This window comes from Amphiprion ocellaris, chromosome 5, assembly GCF_022539595.1.
Source record: "Amphiprion ocellaris isolate individual 3 ecotype Okinawa chromosome 5, ASM2253959v1, whole genome shotgun sequence".
Classification (NCBI taxonomy): Eukaryota; Metazoa; Chordata; class Actinopteri; family Pomacentridae; genus Amphiprion; species Amphiprion ocellaris.
The window spans coordinates 23,322,603-23,337,141 of NC_072770.1; the positions used below are offsets into that span (position 1 = coordinate 23,322,603).

Genomic DNA, 14,539 nt, shown 5'->3' on the forward strand with positions numbered 1-14,539 from the left:
ATAGAACATGTTGGATGTCAGTGCTTAATGCTTTTTGTTTGTATCTAAATTGCAGGTAACAAACAAGATGGCTTCTGCTGTGGCAGTAGAGCCTGAGATGTCCCCCATACATGGTGCTTCACATGAGGATTCAGACCAAGATGATGCTTATGCACAGGTAATGTAGATACTGTTGGTCTGCACACTATGTAGTTCCATTACCAAGATAGGAGGAATTCAAACTGCTTGTCTGATGTGGCCTTTCATTCAGGGTGATGATATAGACTTCAGTTTTAAGGAAATGAGTTCCTCTGACTGACACCTTTCTAATCTTGTCCTCATGTAGCCAGTTAACATCACACACTCATACATTTCTCTACTCGACTTCTTGAAGCTAGTGGGCATCACACCCAAATGTTCCCAGGACAGTTCATGTGGGGCCCAGTTCACATCACACACTCATGCTTTTATCGACTTAACTTCTTGTGAGCCTCACACACAAATGTTCCCAGTACACACCATGTGGGGCCCAGTTCACATCACACACTCACATTGTTTCTAGTCTTGACCCTCATGGGGCCCTCCGTATGGATCACAACTTAGGTGTTTTCATATCCTTGCTGCAATGCATGACATGATTTAAACTGAAAATTGCAGGTATATTTTTACACTACTTGAGCTGCTGCATGTTTGAAAAGGCTCATTTGAATTTGATGCATTCTAACCCTCAGTAATGCATTGTGACACTTGTAGGTACCTCTGCATATTATTGGGAAAATACCTGTCATAATTAAACCCATGTTACTTACTGCTGTTTAACTGAATTTAGATGTTAATCGTATGGCAGTTGCCCCTCGTGGATCATCCCCTAAGTGATGAAATAGGTGAGGACTGTATAGAAGACCAGCTTCTGAGTCTGCACTGCAATGAGGTTGTCAGAAAGAAAAGGAGTACAGAAAACATTCTGCTATTTCTCAGACACTTTTATTTTTTATGGCAATAGAATGTAGTTTAAAAATGCTTTCTTTGTTATGGATAGCCATACCTTGACATCACTCTGTTATGTTTTTGCAGATGCATAGAATATCAGATGTTTGTGAGCCTCTGGGTAGTTCAAATGAGAGCATAGTGGATGAAACTGATGAGGATTCCATGAAAAACTATTCTGGTGGGCATTCTGAGCACAACGTTGTTCCAAAGTTGAGAAGGACAAAGAGCTTATTGGTATGGTTCTGACAGTCTAAATACAAGTAATTATTATAGTCTATTTTCAACAAAATCTTTTTCTTGTAACTGATTTTTTAAATGGATAGTCATACTTTTTTCTTCCTTTTTCTGATGGATAGAATACCAGATTTTTCTAATGCTCTGTTTGATTCAAATAAGGACAGCACAGAAGGCCCTTCCTTTAAGTCTGAAAGGGCTTCACGAAGGCTGCAACCCGTAAACATCTCGTTTTTACTCACTTGTGTTGTCACTTAAAGGGTCAGGGTAAGACTTTAATACAGATATGACTCTGGACATATATGTCTGTAAAGTTCAACTTGACTGGTTTGTGGAGGAACAAAGCATGTGGCAGTTATCCTTTACATTACAAGTGACACATCAAGATAGGTTTTAATGTTTCTGTGCCAGCGCAGTAGGCAGTTAACCGTGTAGTAAGATGGTCATATTGAACAGTCATTTGGAGGTTGAAGTACTTCAAGACAGCATCATTTCAAATCATTTCCCCTCATTCAAAGCCAGACTTTGCTTTACTGACAATTACTTCATGTTTTAAGTCAAAAAATTATATATATAAAAATAATGTTTTTCTGTACCCAGAAGCCAGTGTGTACAAGGAGAGGATTCAGAAGATGAGGGCAGTGTGGCACCCCTATTGGAATGTACCTCATCATCTGCCCAAAACCAAGTGGTGTCAGCAAAAATGAGAGGTAAGCTTGGATTTACTTTAATAATACATACATTTAGCAGCCACTTTATTAAATACAACTACTGGTGTAACTGGCTCTGGAGATTAACTCGCCGGCCAAAGAATACAAACTGGTCTAGGCCAAAGTATACCCTGAGGTATACTCTGCCTAGGCCAGTTTACACCTGTTGACGCAAAGAGATTAAGTATGGTAAGCTCTTAATTGTTCAGTTATTTAGGTTTTTTGTTTTTTTTACGAAGAGGTATGCTTAGCAAGTAAATCATTATTCTTACTAAAATGTCCTTGAACTAATTACAATTAAAGAGATTCAAATCAATGGAAAAACTGAATTGCATACTAAGATAAAATTATATTGTAAGCAAAACATTATCAAAGAAGATCAACATTTGCTGTTGTTGATTCCCATTGTGACTGTATAGCTGATTTCAGTATAATATCTATTTATATTACCTTTGTATTGTGCTTGAATTACGATTGGCTTGATTTGTGCTCCAGAAATAAACCATTACATTGGCATAATATCTCATAGTATATTTTGCATAAAATCCATCCATCCATTGTCTATACACCACATAATCCTCATTAGGGTCATGGTGGGCTGGAGTCTATTCCAGCTGACTTAGGGTGAAGGTTCACCTGGACAGGTAGCGATGTGTCACAAGACTACACATAGAGACAAACAATCACAGTCACATTCACACCTATGGATGATTTAGAATCACCAATTAACCTCAGCAGGTTTTTGGACTGTGGGAGGAAGCTGGATAACCTGGAGAAAACCCACACATGCACAGGAAGAACATGCAAACTCCACACAGAAAGATCCCAGGCCCAGGCTAGGATGCAAACCTGGGATCTTCTAGCTGCAAGGCAGCAGTGCTAACTACCAAGCTACTGTATAGCCTTATTTTGCCTAAAATGCTTCATTTAACTTAATTGACTGTTCTTAAATTAAGATAAAATTCATTTGATTGATGTAATCTCATATTACATGGCATGTATTCTAGCCTGGAAGGTTTTATTCTGGGTTATTTCAGCCCCTGGGGTATAAAAGCTAAATTATACTTTTGCCAGGAGTTTAATCTGGCTTGTTAAATGCAGATCAAGTCAATCTTAGTTTAAGCACAAGTCAAAGACAATACAAAGAGGTATTATACTAAAATCTGTTGTACAGAAACAAGTGAAAGCAGCACTAACCAATGTGGATGTTCTTTCATAATGTTTTGCTTCAATTTTTCAGTTTTTCCTTTAATTTGAACTGTTTTCATTTAAGATAAGATCTACTTTATTCATCCTGGAGGAAATTATTTAAATTTAAATTAGCTCAAGGACATTCTAGTTATGTTCTTTCATAATGATTTGCTTGCTGAGCATACCTCTTTGTAAAAAAAAAACTAACTAAACAATTAAGAGTTTAGCATGCCTAATCTTTGTGTCAACAGTTATAAACTGGCCTAGGCTAGAGTATACCCCTTTTAATTCTTGGTGTCATGAAACATCTGTTATGCCAATCTCTTGTTCCACTTCATCCCAAAGGTGCTCTATTGAACTGAGATTTGGTATATGTGGAGGACATCTGAGTCCAGAGAACTCATTGTCAAACTCATGTTCAAGAAACCAGTGTGAGATTATCTGTTTTGACTTTGTGACATGGAGCATTATCCTACTGGACGTGTCCATCAGAAGATGGTACGCTGTGGTCCTAAAGAGATTGACATGGTCAGCAGCAGTACTTAGGCAGGATATGAGGTATAAACCAGCTGGTACTAAGGGGCCCAAAGTGTGCCAAGAAAATCTCCACCATACCATTACATCACCAGCAGCAGCCTTAACCATCGATACAAGGCATGATGGATCCATGCTGTTATGTTGTTCACATCAAATTCTGACCCTGTCTACATCTATGTATGCTCTCTATTTTTTTCTGTACCCAGAAGCCAGTGTGGCACAAGGCGAGGACTCAGAAGATGAGGACAGTGCGGCATCCCTGCAAGAATGTACCTCATCATCTGCCCAAAACCAGATGGTGTGAACAACAAAGAGAGGTAAGCTTTGCAATCTCCTTGACAGATATGATTCACATGGTTTTTGCAACAATAACAACTAGTGTTGTTTTTGGCAGCCTGTTTTAATTTTAGTTTTAGTCTCATCTGTGTCAAGCTGTCATTTGACTTTTTATCAGTTTTAGTCAAGTTCATACTCTTTTTTTAGTCTATTCAAGTTTTAGTCGACTAAAAGTCTGAGCATTTTAGTCTTGTTTTAGTCAGAATTGTCTATGACTATTTTATTTGTGTTAGTCGACAAAAACTGACGACACTTTAGTCTAGTTTAGTCACTGAAAATTGTATTTCAGTCTCTTTTCAGTAATGCAATTTAACCAAGTCAATATAGTATACATAACCAAGTAGTATAGACAAAACCAAAATGTTCTTTTAGCCAAACCCATTTCACAATTCAAACAAGATTATCTTTTTATCATATTATTATTATTACCTTATAGGCTCAACAATACATCCATTCCAGACACGAAAGATGCTCTGCTTTGAATTTACAGCATATCTGTATCTTATTTTTTACCAACCAAACATGTTAGTGCACACACACAAATTTAAATGAAATAAATAAAATGGCATCACAACAATGCCAGAAAAAAATTAACAAATTCAAGTTTAACATAAAGAGAAACAAGGTGCATGAATGCTCAAGCCACAACAACATACTAAAAAGTACAAATAAAATGTTTGTTTATGGCTTTCGTTGCTTGTAAACTGAAGTCAGATTTTGCATCATAGAAGTTTTAAAAGATATAACAACACTACAAATGGTTTGGACCTTAGGAGAAATATAATGGGATGGGAAACACTGGCTGCATGCAGTGGAATTTGTTGACAGAAAAGAACAGACAGTACTGAATTATGCCAACTGCTGAATCAAATAATCAGCAGTCTCAACAGCAACGACATAAGCTGTACCCACCTGTATGTGTTATTTTAAGACTGGTTGTCACAAACAACAACACAACAACAAAAAACTTTTCAGTACACATTGCTCTATGGCTATATTTTGACCTTAGATTTTCTTTTCACTGGCACCTGGCACAGATATAGTATCTGTTTGATTGCCATAAAACCCATATTTGTCAAAGTGAATATATTTGTTCAGGAATAAGTCTTCACAACCCAATCAGAATCAACAATTTAGGATTTGCAGAGCTTTTTTTTGCATGGATATGGGAACGAGTGAGGATTGAGTGAGTCACATTGCCTGCATCTGTGCAGTGTGACCTGATGCAGCCCAGACACGGGAAACAGAAATACTACAAAATAATAAATAAACGAGACGAAAGAACATTTCATCTCATCTCGTTTTGGTCAACGAAAATGAAGAGGCATTTTAGCGTAGTTTTTATTTTGTAAACCAAATTTAGTCTTGTTTTTATTGGTCAACAATATTGCATTATATATTTCATTATAGTTATCATCACATGACCAGCATTTACGTTGTCTCATCTCGTTTTCGTCATGTGATAAAGGTTTGTTGACAACAATATTTAGTCATAATTTTTGTTGACGAAAGCAACACTAGTAACAATAATGCTGTGGTGCCTTGATTAGCCCTGCAGATATTCTGTTTTGTCTGAAATTAAGATTAAGCTTTTGGAAATTGTGTCCAGATTTGTCCTCATTTCACTACAGTTCTTGGACCACGTTTAAGATATTTTCCTTGTATTGTATGTCTTTTTTGCCTCTTTAGGTAAACAATCTGCTGTCAAAAGACGTTGGACGCCAGAGGAATCTGCTGCAGTTTACAGACATTTAAGGAAATTCATAGTGAGAAGCCAAGTTCCCGAAAAAGTGGACTGTGAGCACTGTATTACTGCAGAACCTCAAGCACTAGGAAACAGAGACTGGAAAGCAGTAAAACACTTCAAGAATCTTCTGCCATCAGAAGAGAACTACAGTGAATTGCTACTAGATGTGAGCAGTGTGTGGATTCTGCTTTATTCAAACTGTACCCGCCAGGTAACACTATCTAGACAGCTGCATTTACAAACACAAACAGATGATGGAGTAAACAGAGCAGCCATCTTAGTACCTTAAAATGGCCAATTTCCTGTTAAGAGAATGTTCTGTTTGTTGTGGAATGTTACATAAGACTGCCAAGTTTTGTTCATTCATTAGGGTTATGTCGTGTTATGTCTGTGTTTCGTTGTCTCTCTGTCTCATTCTCTTTCTATGTCTGGTTCTGTCTCTATGTCTCATCTGTCTCATCTCTCTCTCTCTGTCTCATTCTCTTTCTATGTCTGGTTCTGTCTCTATGTCTCATCTCTCTGTCTCGTCTCTCTCTCTCTGTCTCATTCTCTTTCTATGTGTGGTTCTGTCTCTATGTCTCATCTCTCTGTCTCGTCTCTCTCTCTCTGTCTCATTCTCTTTCTATGTCTGGTTCTGTCTCTGTCTCATCTCTCTGTCTCGTCTCTCTCTCTCTGTCTCATTCTCTTTCTATGTGTGGTTCTGTCTCTCTGTCTCGTCTCTCTCTCTCTGTCTCTCTCTGTCTCTCTGTCTCCTTGTGTCTCTCTGTCACATCTCTCTGTTTCATTGTCTCTGTCTCATCTCTGTCTCATTATCTCTCTGTCTCGTCTCTGTCTCCTTGTCTCTATGTCTCATTCTCTCTCTGTATCTCGTCCTCTCTCTATGTCTAGTTCTCTCTTTGTGTCTAATGTCTGTCTCTCGTTCTCTGCCTGTGTCTCATTCTCTCTCTGTATCTCGTCCTCTCTCTATGTCTAGTTCTCTCTTTGTGTCTAATGTCTGTCTCTCGTTCTCTGCCTGTGTCTCATTGTCTCTCTGTGTCTCCTCACTCTCTGTCTTGTTCTCTCTCGCTCCTGTTCCAGCTTCTGATCAGTGAATTCTGGCTCGAAATATTCATCCATTTTAAGTTCCTCTGGAGCTGAACACCTGAAATTGTCTCAAGAAAGTTATATTAGGTTGTAGTTGTAATTAAAATAATAATGAATTAATTAATTACTGCTTTTTGCATTCATTTGTCTTTAACAACAGATCATAATAGTACTGCATTGTGACTATTTTAGAGGGAAAGAGAGGAGATGCAGAATGTAGAGAATGTAAATTACAGTGTATATCCTGATTCAGTCCCGCAGTGTGTTTGGAAATTAACACCAAGTAATGTAATTCATTGTTATAGATTTTAAATATGTCCCCATTAAGATATAAAGTGTAGAGATATACATGCGTGTGTGAAAAAAGACCTCACAAGTCCTAAATGTTAAAAACGGACCCCAGATGTGACCAAAAAACTGGCGTGGAGACAAAAGTTGTGAATTCTGTTAATTTGAAGTGATATTTATCATTTAGATTTTTTTTTTACCTTGCCTGATTTTTTACAAAGCTGTAGCACCACTGGAAAGGGTGGACCCCACAATTGGGCAAAGAGACAGCAGGCCCCTCAAGTGAGTTACGCGAGTATGTGTGTGTGTGCGTGTGTGTGTGTGTGTGTGTGTGTGGACAAGGCTCTGGTCTGTGCTCCCTGTTTGCTTAAGGTGGCATGAGTCAGCTCGACTCAAAAACAGGAGCCTGTTTTCGCGTGGCCTGCCAACTGCCTGTCTGACATTTAGCTAGCCTTCTCTCACACTTACACACACACACACACACACACACACACACACACACACACACACACACACACACACACACACACACACACACACACACACACACACAGGCTCGAATACACACTCACTTAGCGGCAAGTCAACATCAGTGCACAGAGCCAAACCTGCCTCTCTTGGCTCTCTGTCGACCCAATGTTCACTTTTCAACTCTCATTTTCTGAGCGTAGATTTCCACCGAAAGCAATAACAAGCAAATAAATTCTGTTTATATTCATGGTTTTTCATATGGAATGAGAATTTTCAAGCACCACAGTAAAGAGTAATGAGAGTGAAGCTATGGGATGCAATAAAAAAAACTGGTGGTTTAATGCTGGTCGTAAGGAACTCTTCACTGCTGGACAGGTTCAGGGCACATGTGGTGGCTCAGGCAGGATGGGAGCAAACTGAGAGTTTGGGCTGATTTGGGGTCTTGGGTTCATTGGAAGATATTGACGTGTGAGGGGTGTGAACGTCTGAGTCTCCTCCTCTCTTGTGCCCCATGGAGTAATGCTGCTGTGGTTATGGGGAGCAACGGGGTTTGGCTGAGGACCAGAAGTTGCATAATTGTGCCCTTAAAGCAGCAGGGTGCCATACCTCTCCTCCCCTTTCTGTCTCTGTACCCTTTAGTTTCTGTCACCTCAGCTCTTAATCTCTTCCTTTTGATGCTTTTCTGTTTGCTTTTTATCTGTTTTATTTTAACCCTGATAATTATCCATGTCCCATTTATCCCTATCAGATGGAGGTTTCCTGTTTATCAATCAGCTTTTATTCTGAAGGGCTGATTATCTCATGATGTCTTTAACAAACACAATCCAGTATGGGTTTTCAATATGTCAATAAATCAGTAGACTGAAACAAACAATAGACTGACCCTACTGAGTATTTCCTGTGTAATGAAACTGATACGTTTCCACTGTTGTCCAAAAATAATTGAGAATCCATCACTGACCCACACTGTTGCACTTGGCGACATTTCCCTACTTTAAAGGTAAACACAGGCACAGTAGATTTTCAGTCAATTCCTCGTACAACACATTGTTTCTGTATACATTCCCTTTTGCACTACAATTTGTGTTACTCCGTGGCTGAAAATACCAAATAATTCGCCTAAAAATACCTAACAAATGCACTACTTAGTCCTGACTGAGTAACCATTTGTTGAAATATACAGAGTCCAACTGTTTTAGGAAATTACTGGGCCTTTTTTCCAAACTAAAGTGATATATTTCTGACCAGTTTTTTATTTAAAGATGTATGCCTTGAGTAAGTGCAATTGAGAGTAGGGCAGTGAGTCATGGACGGGGGAGCCAAACTGGAAAGTATTGAAAGACACTCTTCTCGTTGGTTTTGGCTTTTTCATAGGATTTGTTGAGAAAAAGAAAAAAAATTGGATAAGCATATAATGATCTATTGGTTGATGTTTTATAAGACACAATCGCTTCTTGTATTGAAAAAGAAAAAAAACAATTATTTGAGTTACCTTTTGTGAATATAGAACCTAATACAAGGCTACACTTGATCTGGTTTAAAATTGGGATCCTATGGGTCACGTGGATGATATTGCACAATTAAATGAACTGTCAGAGTTGCACAAAGTAATAACAGTCCACACAAATGTTCGAAATGGTGACAGGTGGACGAATCAACAAATACAGTACTAAAAAAAGGTACCGCCCCAGTTATTTGACTTTGAAAAAGCCATTGTTGCCTCTCTGGTTTATAGAGCCTTAATTCTGCCACATTTTTCTCCTTTCAGGACACACGTGATAATCCTCAAATGACTCTCTCCTGCTGCAGTATGTCACTCTGGCCATTTGCCTGCGGGCTATCGAAGCTATTTGGTTGAATGTGAAAACAAGTGAAGAAAATTAGCACTGATTAATCATCCATTCTTAAAATAAATTATAATGTCAGCTGCATGAGTTTTACTGTTTTTATAAGGCCATGGGTGAGTCATCGGGCCAAACACTTAAGACTCAGAGCAGCAGCCAAACAGGAGGAATACTTCTACCTAACCGAGAGCCAGCATTTAGGCAGTGTTTTATTGTAGTAGTGCCAGCTCTGGATATCTGGCATCTCCCACCCACGCAGATGAAAGCCAAGTCTTAAGTGGCAACGTCTACTCTGAATGCACCTCCCCTGTCTGACACAGGAGCTCTGCTCAGAAAGAGAGATGAGTGCCAAAACTGTGATGGAGCTTATGCGTGTGTGCAAGTGTGTGTTTGCTAACATGGCATTCATTATGTATTCAGTTAGAAGTTATATCTCCCCCATCTTTCAATTTCTCCCTTTTTATTGTTCGCCTTTCTCTCCCTTTATGCTGAATTCACAAGCAGCTGGGGTGGATAAAGCATTTTAATCATCCCCCACTGATTTCTGCGTTTGCTTTAAACTTGCCTTCAAGTTGAGGCAAGGGTAAAGTTACGGCTGTGGTTGAAATTTGCACGAGCGGTTGTGGCGAGTAGGAGTGGTAAAAGGGTTTTTACCTCAAATCCTGAAGTTCAGTTGTACACATTGTCCCTGCCCGGCACTGTGGAGTCTCTTTTAGTCAATATGCCATTTAGACATAGATATAGATAACTGTTATTTGATGGAACAAGTTCTTCTTTACAGTTTTGTTTCATGTGGTTTAAGAGACTGATACGGCCTTAAAGAATCTTAGCCTAAAATCTTACAAGGAAATGACCAAACTGACCCTATATCAGCACATCAGATTGATCCAGTAATTCCTACTGCACTACAGGTACACACAGCCGTTAAACCAAATGACTTTACTCTGTCTCAGAGTGAAATCTTTCAGGTGATTCATTATCTAACGGATGCTCTCACAGCAGACGCATCCAGCTCACTAGATTAATCTATCTGTCATCGTCTTATAAGGAAGATATATGGTCATTGTTCTACAGAGCAGGGATGAAGTAAAGGGGCGGGTTTGTATCAGCGCTGGACATAGACGTTTGTAATGAGAACATCGCTCCAACCACATACTGGGAGCTTGTGGCTATTGGGCCTCTGTCTTATAAGAAGAGCTAATCCTTAGAGTATTTCACCTAAAGCTGCATGTTAACTGATGTAGAAACTTTTCCTCATCTCTTCTTTCCCACACTAAATGACGTCAAAACACATACGAGAGGGTCTGGGATACTTTTTAAGGCTCACACATGCAAACGGTCATCTATCCTCTGCTGTTCCACCCACTCTCGCTGCACAGGCCTACTGCTCTGCTGCTGCTGCTGCTTCCGTGAGACTGAAGCAGAAACAAATGTCTCAATCCTGCCAACTCTGTGTGTTCATGTGTTTGTACGAGTGTGCGCTTGTGCGAGTGTGTGTTCCATGGAAGCCCACCGAGCTGTGGTTCCCTCAGTAGTCCTGCAGCGGCAGTAACTCGATACAGTACACACACATTTTTGTTGCTGATCCAAGCTTGTCTGCCTGCCATGACTTTGGTTTAGTTCAACTTGTTGTAAAACACTGCTGAGCACCGTTAAAGAGGAGAACATATAATCAGCATCTAATGAACACAGTGTGCCATGTTTTGGAAGATGGTTGTATGCTCTTTAATGAAGTTGATTTGTTGCCCTGCACTGGTCTTTGATTCAGCATTTTAACGGCCGTAGATTATATTTCAATGCAGAGGGTTTTTTTTTCTGCGTTCCTCACAAAAGCAGAGCTGAAAATATCATTTGAACTAATCTGTGGAACCTCATTCCAAATGTTGCAATATGTAGTTTCTCCTCTTTCATGCTCTTTCTTTCTGTGTCTTTGCCTCCCTGACTCTCATGTAGGAAGAAAAGCTGTTGCTTTGTAGGAACTTGTTGGCAAAAGTTCCTGTGACTCACACAGCTGCCCCCAAAGAGCTCTCCTCCCTCTGATTTACAGCCACTTGTGGTATTATAGATTCCTACATGTTATTTACTCGCACTTTCAGTCCATCTGTGTGTTTGTGCAGATCCTGCAGTGATGCTTTGACCTCTTTAATTCTGCTCTTTAGCAACACGCTTGACAGGAGGTGGCAAGGTACTTTGTGCAATTATTATGTGATAATTATGACAACTGGTGATGTTGCTGGACTGGACCTGAAAAATGCATCTTTTAGAGCAGCTATTCAATAGCTACAAAAGCTGGTAGCACTCATGAACAAAAGCTTAAACTAGTTGTATTTTCTGAACAGTAATTAAGTTGAAATCCATTTTCTGAGTCTTAATTAAAAGAATTATTAGTTTTTCTCTATATGAGACAGAAATTCCAGCTGTCTGTGTTTCTCTGAATGCAAAGCCAGTGTTAAGTGATTCTGAATGTGAATCCAGGCTGTGTTTCCTTCTTCAGTCTCAAGTGTATGAAGATGATGTGTTGATGCATGGTACAAACTGCATGAATTTTATTCTAAAAAGGTACAGTGTTGCATTACATAATAAACTGAACCAGCTTTAACCACCTAGAATCAGAACTGTGCCTATCTCAGTGCAGAGCCACAGTCTGTTAATAATCTCTCAGAGGGAAAAGCTTTCGCCAGGCGTTTTAGGTGACATTGAAAACATCGTCCATTTTCTGCTTCATTGCTCCTTATGAAGATTTAAGAACTGTACATTTCAGAAAAATGTCCTCCCTCTGTACTGATTTCTTCTGGTTGGATGACTATAAAAGACTTGAACTGCATTTTCTGGACTTAGAAATTGGAGGAGACAAAGTATTAGGTTCAAAAGGGAGAGTTTGGTTTCATAATAAATATTTCTTTTGTGCAAATGCTGCTTTTTTCTGCTGTAATTTGGTGTATTGTGAGATGTGTGGCCTGTGCACTTATGTGCATGATAAAAAATTATCTAAAAGGTCAGTCTAATAATAAAGATGTAGTGTAAGTAATCTGGTGAATACAACATTTTGAATATAACTTTGAATGTGTTTTCATATGTTTTATATGTACTTGAGGGCAAATGACTTCATCTGAAGGCCATTGTTTGAGAGCTTCTGAGTGAAAAAAAAAAGTTTGAATCATTTCCAAGTCTGTGCTAAAATCTCCCAGTACCCACTGCCAAACGGTACATTTGTTCTACAATTGTTGTTCTGAATCATCACAAAATATGCTGCCAAAGCACCGATGAAAAGCACAGAATTGAAAAGATTACGAATGATGCATAATAGCTGACATTGTAATAGAGGTCTCATAAGAACACTTTAACAATAACCCCTACAGATGTAGCCACACATGAAGGTTACATGGTTGTCATTTCGTACAATAATCACATCAGAAAAAATATCAGGCATATTGTATGAGTTCTGTGACTGTTGTGGCATTCCTTTGACCCACGATTAATAATAAATCGAGTATTTTCTTCTCTAGGTGTCTTTATGACTTCAGTGGAGGAAGGGAGAGCTGTTTGGTGGGAGCCAAGGGCGAGTGGCTTGTCATGTCAGGGGTATTAATTTATGATTTCCATCCCAGCTTCTGACCTCATCACCTCCATTAGAATGCAGCCTTTGTAATTTCATGGTTAATATTCAATAGCCACTTGTCCCCCGTGTCTGCTTTGTGCATGTGAAATTTCGGAGTGGGGGGAGGAGGATCATTTTGGATTTGCTCAGTTTGTGTATGTGTTTGTGTATGCGTGTGTTCATGAAAAGGGAAATGAGGATTGACTGCAGAATAGCTTTCTGTAAAACAGTTGCAGATGTCCGGAGACGTCCTGTGTGTCTCTGCTCCCTCTGAGCAGCTTGAATTGCTTCTCTGTCTGACCTGACACATTTGAATCGCCTCCTTTATACGCACACTTTTTTCTTATCTGTCTCCCATACACACACACACACACACACACACACACACACGTGAATGCATGAACAAATGACATACAGTAGCTGACCTCTTTATGGGCACTTGCCTTGAGGCTAAATTCAGAGCCTCTTATCAGTAAACTCTACACACAGTCTGCAAGAAACAGAGGCTGGCAACATCTCGCACCCTGAGGACCGAACACACAAATGGATGCACACGCATGAGGGCTGAAAACAGGGATTGTTGTCATGAGACATATAATAACTACTGACCACGAGAGATAAAATGAGGACAGAATGAAAAGGGAGGAAAGATTAAGGCAGAAGAAGAAAATCTGGAACAGTAAAAGTCCCCTGCATTTCTCCACACATTGATGTGTTGGCTTGGACACACATTCCTACTGAACAACTTTGGCAATCCTTTAAAAAAACACATTAAAGAGCTCTGTTCTGCATGAGCCCCAGTGTTGCTGTGCTTTCTCTCCTCTCCCTGTTTTCTCTCTGCTGAGAGCGCACAGACAGACGATCTGGTGGAGTTATGCTGATGCTAAATCTCCTGATGCTACAGATGATTGTTGCAATAAATTAATGGCTAAATAAGAACATACAGCAGTGAAAAACAATGTTGAAAACTGAGGAAAATCTACCACTTCTGCTACACAGTTGCTTTATTAAAGGCAGTGTTTGTTGGACATCCATAGCTTTGGCTGCCTCAGCAACACTTGCTATCTTTCTGTGCTGAATTCTACATTGTTTAGTTGATTTTACTGTCTGCTCTGCCAGATGAGCTCCAATACCCCAATTTGTGATTTAAAAAAAAAAAAGTGGAAACAGGTTTTCACCTTGTCAGTAAGGGGTACTGGATGTGAATTGATAGAAAAATGCTATTTCTATGCATCTAAAATTTATGATGAGTACAAAAAGAAGACTTTAAAAGTCTTAATACTTTCTTATGTGACTGTTAGTTTTCTAAGCTGAGTAGGTGGGTGTTCAAAAGTGTAAAAATGGTGCGACTTGTATCTTAAATTTTTGTCTTTCAGCAGTGTCCAGGTGATGAATAAGCAGTTCTTTATGCTATTATGTGATTAAATTTCATTTCATTACATTTGTTGTATTCTAGATTACTATAGACTAGCAGGAGTATTTATTCAGCAATTATCTGTTATGGAACATAGAAAATAAATGCTACACGCAG

At 39.2% G+C, this 14,539-nt stretch overlaps 1 long non-coding RNA gene across 1 annotated transcript; it reads left to right on the forward strand.

Annotated features, from left to right (window-relative positions):
* Nucleotides 1–52: 52 nt before the first annotated feature.
* Nucleotides 53–6,958, forward strand: LOC118470188 (uncharacterized). The gene is made up of 4 exons (XR_008601674.1): nucleotides 53–157; nucleotides 1,804–1,913; nucleotides 3,848–3,958; nucleotides 5,667–6,958. It is a non-coding gene; the product is annotated as an uncharacterized LOC118470188 (long non-coding RNA).
* Nucleotides 6,959–14,539: the final 7,581 nt, after the last annotated feature.